Here is a 9,744-nt window from a genome sequence, read left to right as displayed (position 1 = left end):
CCCTTAAAGACTTTGCTGGGGAAAGACTCAGTACCTTATGCCAGAAGCTTTTGCGGTTGTTTACTGAAGAAGGCAGAGTACCTTGGACGGGAAATCATCCATGAATCGTACTGAGGAAGATAGATGAATTTTCCTTGGAAGCTTCTCGGGTGCCTTTGATAATATTCTGTCAACCTTACACACAATTTATCTTCTTGCTGATTTGATCATTTCTGCTATGAGCAGTGCACGCTGAGAGAGACTTGACACTCAGTAACATGATCAGATATCCCCCAATCTGAATCCAGTCGGCCGAGAAATCCATACTGTTGTGAGGAGTGCACGTTAATGCAAACTTTATACTGACATTCCATCCAGGATTTCTTTTGTATTCAGACGGGCTATTTCCAATTTCACTGCAGTCTGCTGTCAATTCCATTCTGTTTAGCTGTGTTTCCAAATATCTGCATTTCTTGCTGACTCTTCGGGTCCGGTGTCGGCTGACGAGCAACTTTAATAGGGTGGGAAATTTGTAGCACCGAAGGCCAAAAGAAAGAAACAAAAGAAACGACTAAAACAAAAGCACACAAGCATACTACTAATATAATTAATCAAGCAATCATCACATATTACTGCTAGTCACACCATAATATGCATGCACACCTAAGCACACAAATCGCGCGGGAAACTCCGGTATTATGGTCTAATATGCTGTGGCGGTGTGCACGAAAATTATATCCATGTGTGGAAGGACTTGGCGTAACCGAAGCTACACCAAGCACTGGCTGAATAGTGGCTGGATCTGGATGGATACACAGGTGAGGACGGACTTGACGATCAAGTAGCGAGACACAAAAGTCACGACCACAACATCATCAAGCGTACGAAAGGGATTCGTACACGTCCAAAGAATAGAATGACTGAGTAGGGTAGCGGTGGAAAAACAAGGCTCACTAGCATTGCCCTTCTCTGATAACCAAGATCAGTAAGGGTTGCCAGAGGGATGAGATGGATGGCATGATTCGGGATAGAAACAAGTCTATCACTGAAATAATATGGGTGGGTGGCAGAAAAATATACGCGATACCTGAGCATAACTCCTGCAAATGGTGTCTGGAACTCTAGGTACCAGGGCATCACTCTGCTAGGATAGAGATGACGCCGAACACCAAAGAGAAGACATGCTAAGGAGGGTGCAGGCGGTGGACCGAAAACGATGCCACCTACACTCACAAGATTAACTGTTAGTGACAAAATAATAATCTATATGCATGCTATGCGACAAACAAATGCAACAATCAAGTGCAACAAACCAACTGGGGTCTATACTACCGCTTTCTAACGTTCGCGCGGGCTAGGGCATCCTATAGCCAGACCTGCTCCGATACCAAGCCTGTGGCACCCCGGCTCAGAGAAAACCAGAACGCCCCGTATTCCAGCCCAGAGATCGAGGTGAAGTCTTTTGGAATACGACACTGCTTAGTATAGAACAAACCAGCTCTCTATTACAACACGAATATGAACATAAGGGTTCTGATATTAGAATGAATAACATCGGTACGACGACACTACGCCAACCACGGTTGCTCTATACAAGCAGCATAACAACTCAAAGCAGCGGAAGAACTACTGGCAGCGGAACAACGAACGGCGATGATGGACTCCGATCCGCAGGGACTCTGGCTGGAATGCTTATCCTAGCTCGCAAACAAAGAATCCATGACAAACAAGCATTCAAAATCCGGCATGACCTGCAAATTGGCATGACACGCCAGGTCAGTACATTGAATGTACTTGCAAGCTCACCATAACCAGAAGCATTCAAGACAAACAACAGCATGGCAATTACAGGTTAAGCAGGAATTATCAAGAGATCCTCGGGATAACATAACATGAACAACATAAACATAATACTGCTAGAACAATATGATCATGGCAAGAACATATAAATCTGATGATACTAGCATGCAGCATGAAGACACTATATGCACTATTTATTCTGTTCGGGTTACGTCGTAACCATCACATGCATCACTTACCAACCTCGGACATCATACGATTATCTCAGGATCAAATCAAGCTTGGTATAAACAATACCGTAGTAGTCATTAAATGACCACAAGGAGCTTGATCTTTACCCACGATCCTCGCACAACATCACGAATATCCAATAACTCAGTATCCTCGATACCACGGTGATCATTCCAGTGATCACAACCATGACCAACACTTGGTCTCAAACGGTGTTCTTTCCGGCGATCACAACCAACTTATCTCCTCAACGAACCGGGGTTGTTATTAAGCACATTATTATTAATACTGTTGACTCACAGTGGGACCGACTATGAACTAGGCCCTTATCCACGGGCGCGGCTATCGATAGATTTAATATGCACTCTGCAAAGGTTAGTACACTGTACCCACACCACGGAACCAATGGCCTCGCACTCCCATTCGGGTGGACCAACGACGTTCTGACAAAACCGATCTACTGCCATGACACTCTCCCGGCCACTCCGACTCACTCCCCATTGGGCTAGTCCTGGGTGGCCCCGTGTCTACCAAAGACACAACGACAACCGTCGTGGTCCGTCCCAAACAGGGACAAAAGCGCGTATCATCCAACTACGAGCACACAAGGTTATGTCTGCTAACCGGGCCAGGGTACGCACGCCCATAACCTTCCCTAGTTGGAGGCACCGGTGAGAGGCACGGCAATAGACCTAGTTAGGACCCCCCCATAAGGCAAGTGTGGTTGCACTGGTCAGCTCGATTTGGTGGCACCATGACTCAGCCAACAGTTGTTCAAGTTCACTTTAATCTGGTTAAACATGAATGCAATATGCTGAGCCATGATACAATAACATGATGCAATTACAACGCATGAACATGATATCAACGTAATCATGAGGGTACAACATAACTATCCACCATATCAACAATGAATCATATCCAACTGAGCATAGTATAATGACGAGCATGAATATCACAAGTACAACACTACTCATAGAAACCTAGCATGACCACTAGCATCAACAATAAATATCATGCAAGAACATATGAACCATGCCATCATGCAAGCATTTAACCAACTGGATGTAACGGAACATGCATAACAACGGTACTCGGGACACACGGCAGTTATGCACCGAAAACCATCACCAACATCAACATGTACTACTAGCAAGCATAAGCATATGAAAGGAATACTAGCAACTAGCAGGGCATACTAACCAGGTGCATAACAACATAGCAAGAAAGTAAGCACTAGCCAAGAATCATTACCGAACAACGATAACCATATTTTAAACACGCAAACATTTAATAAATATTCAATTTGAAAACCATGGATACTGCATGACTATCATGCAAGTGGGTATTGTGGCTTGCCTGGGGGTGAAGAAGGCACCGGAAAGAAATGCGGTGAAGCCGCGAAAAGATTTGCCGGAAACAGTTCTCTCCCGGAGGGGCTGTTTACGTGCAAGGGAAAAATGGTCATTTTCAGAATGTTAATACATGGAGAAAGTGTGACCAATAGAACGGGATCGACGAGACGAAGAAATGGGCTTTGGAATCACCTCATTTGGAGTTAGGATCAAAAAGTTATAGCCCGACGAAGTTCGGGGACCAATATGTAAAAATAACTCTACAAACAGGCCCCTGAGCTGAAAAACAGAAAACGTATTTTAGGAAATACGTCTTCAGAACAGAGAAGGCGCATTTTAGATAAACCAGAGGCGGAATATGCTTACTTCACACGAAAACGTACTTTCTGAAGTACGCTTCCACTTAAACGCGTGCGGGTCCGGGGCTGGGGTCGCTGACGTCCGGGTCCCATGGGGTGGGGCCCGTCACTTATCCACGCTGGCCGCCTGGGTCAACGCATGCAGGGGCGGGGCCGGGCCTGAGTGGCTGTCAGGTGGGGTCGGGGAAAGGAGGGGGCCCGCCTGGCCTGGCTCCTTCTTCCTCCTCGCGCGTGCCCGACGGAGCAGAGCAGGGGCGCGGCTCCGGCGACGAGCGCTAGCGCTTCCGGCCACCGTAGGTGGCGCTCTACCTACCCACGTGCTTAGGGCGACGAGGCCGACCCGTTCCAGGACAGAACAGACCTCGAGGAGGGTGGTGTTGAGAGCAGCAAGCACTCTGGCGGAGGGGGCTTCGGGTGGAGATGGGACTCGAGGCCATAGTGGCTCCGGCGAGGGGGAAAGGACCTGGGATGGTCGCCGGAGTGGGGGCAGTCTACTGGTGGTGGTAGGAGCGAGGGAGGGGCTCGGGTTCGCTCCAATTTAGGAGGGCCGAGGCGGCGGCCATGGCGACAGAGGGAGGGCAGGAGAGCTTCTCGAGCTCGGGGAAGAGGTCGGGGAGGCTTGCTGGAGTGGGGTGAGGCTGGTGTTGTGCTCGAAGAGCTCGGGGAGGGCCATTTATAGGCGCGGGGCGAGGTGCCGAGCTGTCGTCGCCGCGGACGCGTGGCCGGCGCCACGGACGCGTGTGCGCGCGCATGGGCTCAGAGGCAGGCGACGAGGGAGGCACAGAGGAGAGCTCACGGGGAGGAGGAGGCCAAAGGAGAAGCAGAGGAAGAAGCCGAGCGCCATTAAAGCTCGGTCAGCCACAGTGCGCCCGTGAGCGCTCCACGGCGAGCGTCGGTGGGCGTCGGTGAGGAAACAGACGGAGGGGGAGAGGTGTCCAGGTGATCGGCGACGACGAGAGGAAGACAATGGACATGCTCCCGCACGCTAAGACGACGAGGGGAGGAGGGACCCGAGTAAGAATCCATCCTGGGCGCGGCCAACGGCAGCAGAGCGCGCGCACAAGCTTGCCATTAACGCGGCACTGCGTGCATTGGCATGTAGCGGGGGAGAGGGGCTGGAACTTGTTGTCTAGTGGTAAGTCCTTCCAGGGAAGGTTACAACTGAGGTGGTAGAACGATGAAAAGAGCTCTGGTTGAATGGTAATTAACCTCTGAAGTTTACTGCAGTAAACTTGGCCGTGAAACAGTACTCAACCGAGGCGAGATTAGAGCCAAATGAGTTGTCTAGGGTGATTAGCTTAGGAAGAACTACCATACTGGGGAGTTTGGCAGGAAATGGACTAAGATTTAATGCAGTTGCTTTGCAACTGACCAAAATGGTCCAGAAACTTGATCAACATGATGCACTCACATGGAGTGTCAACTTGAACTCAAATTGGGTAAGGAAGGGTCATTTGGTCCTATGAAGATGCTCAAAAAGTCTCATACCAATTGGCCAAGCCAAACTGGTACTTGCTTTACAAACATCTCCTTTGGACAGAAACTTCCAAAAATTCTAGAGGAATAATGGCTTCATGAACCATGCCCAAAATGGGTAGAGGTAGGTTATATGGATAATAGAAGGCCTAGAAAAATTGGCAGCCATAATGGAGCAAGATAAAATATACTTGCTTCACAAACTGAAAATTTGGACAAAATCAAGGAATTGAAGATGAGCTCACGTGGAGGCCTGACATGAGCTCTACTTTGGTGGAGGGCTATTATATGATGATATGAGGGATCATGCAAAATGGCAACTCATTTGGATATGCCTAGCTTGCACCTCCTTCACAAAGCTTCTTTCTGGATAGAAACTTTGGAAAATCATAATTAAATAATTACTAGGAAAATGAGGTTGCATTTTGACATGTGGCAATGATATGGACATGCAAAGGTGTCCAAGGAGTTTGAGATCAATTGGGAAAAGGAAAATAACACTTGCTTCACAATGTGCCATTTAGGGCAGAATAGGAAATGAATTATTTGAGCATGATGATAAACATGACAAATGAAATATTTTGTCATATTTGAGAAAGATATGACCCAAACAATTTATGAGAATTATTTGGGAATTTTAGGAGTGATGGAAATAAAGGTTGCTTCACAACCTAGGGCAATTTGAGTTATTCCTTTAATAGAAAGGGAATATTCCCAATGAAAAGAATATTGGGATTTGGGATAGAATGAAAACGACAGGGTCTAGGGAAGGGTTTGGGAATGAAAAGCCACTCTGGAAACAAAGAAGAGGGCATCTTCTTCAGTTTCCAGACCACAAAGCCACGGAAAAAGAAAACTCAAGCAAAAACCTCAGAAAAACAAAAGAAAAAGAAAAGGCCAAAAATCAGGCTGTCACGGACAGCTCCACTGTTCAATATAAATACATATCCGGTTTGTGACTTAGAGTCATATGGATCAGTGTCAAAGCTTGCATCGATGTAACCATTTACGATGAGCTCTTTGTCACCTCCATAAACGAGAAACATATCATTAGTCCTTTTCAGGTATTTCAAAATGTTCTTGACCGCTGTCCGGTGATCCATTCCTAGATTACTTTGGTACCTCCCTGCCAAACTAATAGCAAGGCACACATCAGGTCTGGTACACAGCATTGCATACATGATAGAACCTATGGCTGAAGCATAGGGAATGACTTTCATTTTTTGTCTATCTTCTGCAGTGGTCGGGCATTGAGTTTGACTCAACTTCACACCTTGTAACAGAGGCAAGAACCCTTTCTTTGCTTGATCCATTTTGAATTTCTTCAAAACTTTATCAAGGTATGTGCTTTGTGAAAGTCCAATTAAGCGTCTTGATCTATCTCTATAGATCTTGATGCCCAATATATAAGAAGCTTCACCGAGGTCTTTCATTGAAAAACTCTTGTTCAAGTATCCTTTTATGCTATCCAGAAATTCTATATCATTCCCAATCAACAATATGTCATCCACATATAATATTAGAAATGCTATAGAGCTCCCACTCACTTTCTTGTAAATACAGGCTTCTCCGAAAGTCTGTACAAAACCATATGCTTTGATCACACTATCAAAACGTTTATTCCATCTCCGAGATGCTTGCACCAGTCCGTAAATGGATCGCTGGAGCTTGCACACTTTTTTAGCATCCTTTGGATTGTTAAAACCTTCAAGTTGCATCATATACAACTCTTCTTCCAGAAATCCATTCAGGAATGCAGTCTTTACATCCATTTGCCAAATTTCATAATCATAAAATGCAGTAATTGCTAACATGATTCGGACGGACTTAAGCATCGCTACGGTGAGAAAGTCTCATCATAGTCAACTCCTTGAACTTGTTGAAAACCTTTCGCAACAAGTCGAGCTTTGTAGACAGTAACATTACCGTCAGCGTCAGTCTTCTTCTTGAAGATCCATTTATTCTCGATGGCTTGCCGATCATCGGGCAAGTCAACCGAAATCCACACTTTGTTCTCATACATGGATCCCATCTCAGATTTCATGGCCTCAAGCCATTTCGCGGAATCTAGGCTCATCATCGCTTCCTCATAGTTCGTAGGTTCGTCATGGTCAAGTAACATGACCTCCAGAACAGGATTACCGTACCACTCTGGTGCGGATCTTACTCTGGTTGACCTACGAGGTTCGGTAGTAACTTGATCTTAAGTTACATGACCATCATCATTAGCTTCCTCACTAATTGGTGTAGGAGTCACAGGAACAAATTTCTGTGATGAACTACTTTCCAATAAGGGAGCAGGTACAGTTACCTCACCAAGTTCTACCTTCCTCCCACTCACTTCTTTTGAGAGAAACTCCTTCTCTAGAAAGGATCCATTCTTAGCAACGAATGTCTTGCCTTCGGATCTGTTATAGAAGGTGTGCCCAACAGTTTCCTTTGGGTATCCTATGAAGACACATTTCTCCGATTTGGGTTCGAGCTTATCAGGTTGAAGCTTTTTCACATAAGCATCGCAGCCCCAAACTTTAAGAAACGACAACTTGGGTTTCTTGCCAAACCACAGTTCATAAGGTGTCGTCTCAACGGATTTAGATGGTGCCCTATTGAATGCAGCCGTCTCTAAAGCATAACCCCAAAACGACAGCGGTAAATCGGTAAGAGACGTCATAGATCGCACCATATCTAGTAAAGTATGATTACGACGTTCGGACACACCATCACGCTGTGGTGTTCCGGGTGGCGTGAGTTGCGAAACTATTCCGCATTGTTTTAAATGAAGACCAAACTCGTAAATCAAATATTCTCCTCCACGATCAGATCGTAGAAACTTTATTTTCTTGTTACGATGATTTTCCACTTCACTCTGAAATTCTTTGAACTTTTCAAATGTTTCAGACTTATGTTTCATTAAGTAGATATACCCATATCTGCTCAAATCATCTGTGAAGGTGAGAAAATGACGATACCCGCCGCGAGCCTCAATATTCATCGGACCACATACATCAGTATGTATGATTTCCAACAAATCTATTGCTCGCTCCATTGTTCCGGAGAATGGACTTTTAGTCGTCTTGCCCATGAGGCATGGTTCGCAAGTACCAAGTGATTCATAATAAAGTGATTCCAAAAGTCCATCAGAATGGAGTTTCTTCATGCACTTTACACCAATATGACCTAAACGGCAGTGCCATAAATAAGTTGCACTATCATTATCAACTCTGCATCTTTTGGCTTCAATATTATAAATATGTGTGTCACTACTATCGAGATTCAACAAAAATAGACCAGTATTCAAGGGTGCATGACCATAAAAGATATTACTCATATAAATAGAACAACCATTATTCTCTGATTTAAATGAATAACCGTCTCGCATCAAACAAGATCCAGATATAATGTGCATGCTTAACGCTGGCACCAAATAACAATTATTCAGGTCTAAAACTAATCCCGAAGGTAGATGTAGAGGTAGCGTGCCGACCGCGATCACATCGACTTTGGAACCATTTCCCAAGCGCATCGTCACCTCGTCCTTAGCCAATCTTCCCTTAATACGTAGTCCCTGTTTCGAGTTGCAAATATTAGCAACAGAACCAGTATCAAATACCCAGGTCCTACTGTGAGCATTAGTAAAGTACACATCAATAACATGTATATCACATATACCTTTGTTCACCTTGCCATCCTTCTTATCCGCCAAATACTTGGGGTAGTTCCCCTTCCAGTGACCAATCTCTTTGTAGTAGAAGCACTCAGTCTCAGGCTTAGGTCCAGACTTGGGCTTCTTCACTTGAGCAGCAACTTGCTTGCCGTTCTTCTTGAAGTTCCCCATCTTCCCTTTACCCCTTTTCTTGAAACTGGTGGTCTTGTTGACCATCAACACTTGATGCTCTTTCTTGATTTCTACCTCCGCAGCCTTTAGCATTGAGAAGAGATCGAGAATTTTCTTATCCATCCCTTGCATATTATAGTTCATCACAAAGCTCTTGTAGCTTGGTGGTAGTGACTGAAGAATTCTGTCAATGACACTATCATCAGGAAGATTAACTTCCAGTTGAATCAAGTGATTGTTATACCCCAGACATTTTGAGTATATGCTCACTAATAGAACTATTCTCCTCCATTTTGTAGCTGTAGAACTTATTGGAGACTTCATATCTCTCAATCCGGGCATTTGCTTGAAATATTAAGTTCAACTCCTGGAACATCTCATATGCTCCATGACGTTCAAAACGTCGTTGAAGTCCCGGTTCTAAGCTGTAAAGCATGGCACACTGAACTATCGAGTAGTCATCAGCTTTGCTCTGCCAGACGTTCATAACATCTGGCGTTGCTCCTGCAGCGGGTTTGGCACCTAGCGGTGCTTCCAGGACGTAATTCTTGTATGCAGCAATGAGGCTAATCCTCAAGTTATGGACCCAGTCCGTGTAGTTGCTACCATCATCTTTCAACTTATCTTTCTCTAGGAACACATTAAAATTCAATGGAACAACAGCACGGGCCATCTATCTAAAACAACATAGACATGCAAAATACTATCA

Source organism: Triticum aestivum, chromosome 3D (genome assembly GCF_018294505.1).
Source record: "Triticum aestivum cultivar Chinese Spring chromosome 3D, IWGSC CS RefSeq v2.1, whole genome shotgun sequence".
Classification (NCBI taxonomy): Eukaryota; Viridiplantae; Streptophyta; class Magnoliopsida; order Poales; family Poaceae; genus Triticum; species Triticum aestivum.
Note: the sequence above shows the minus strand (reverse complement) of the source record.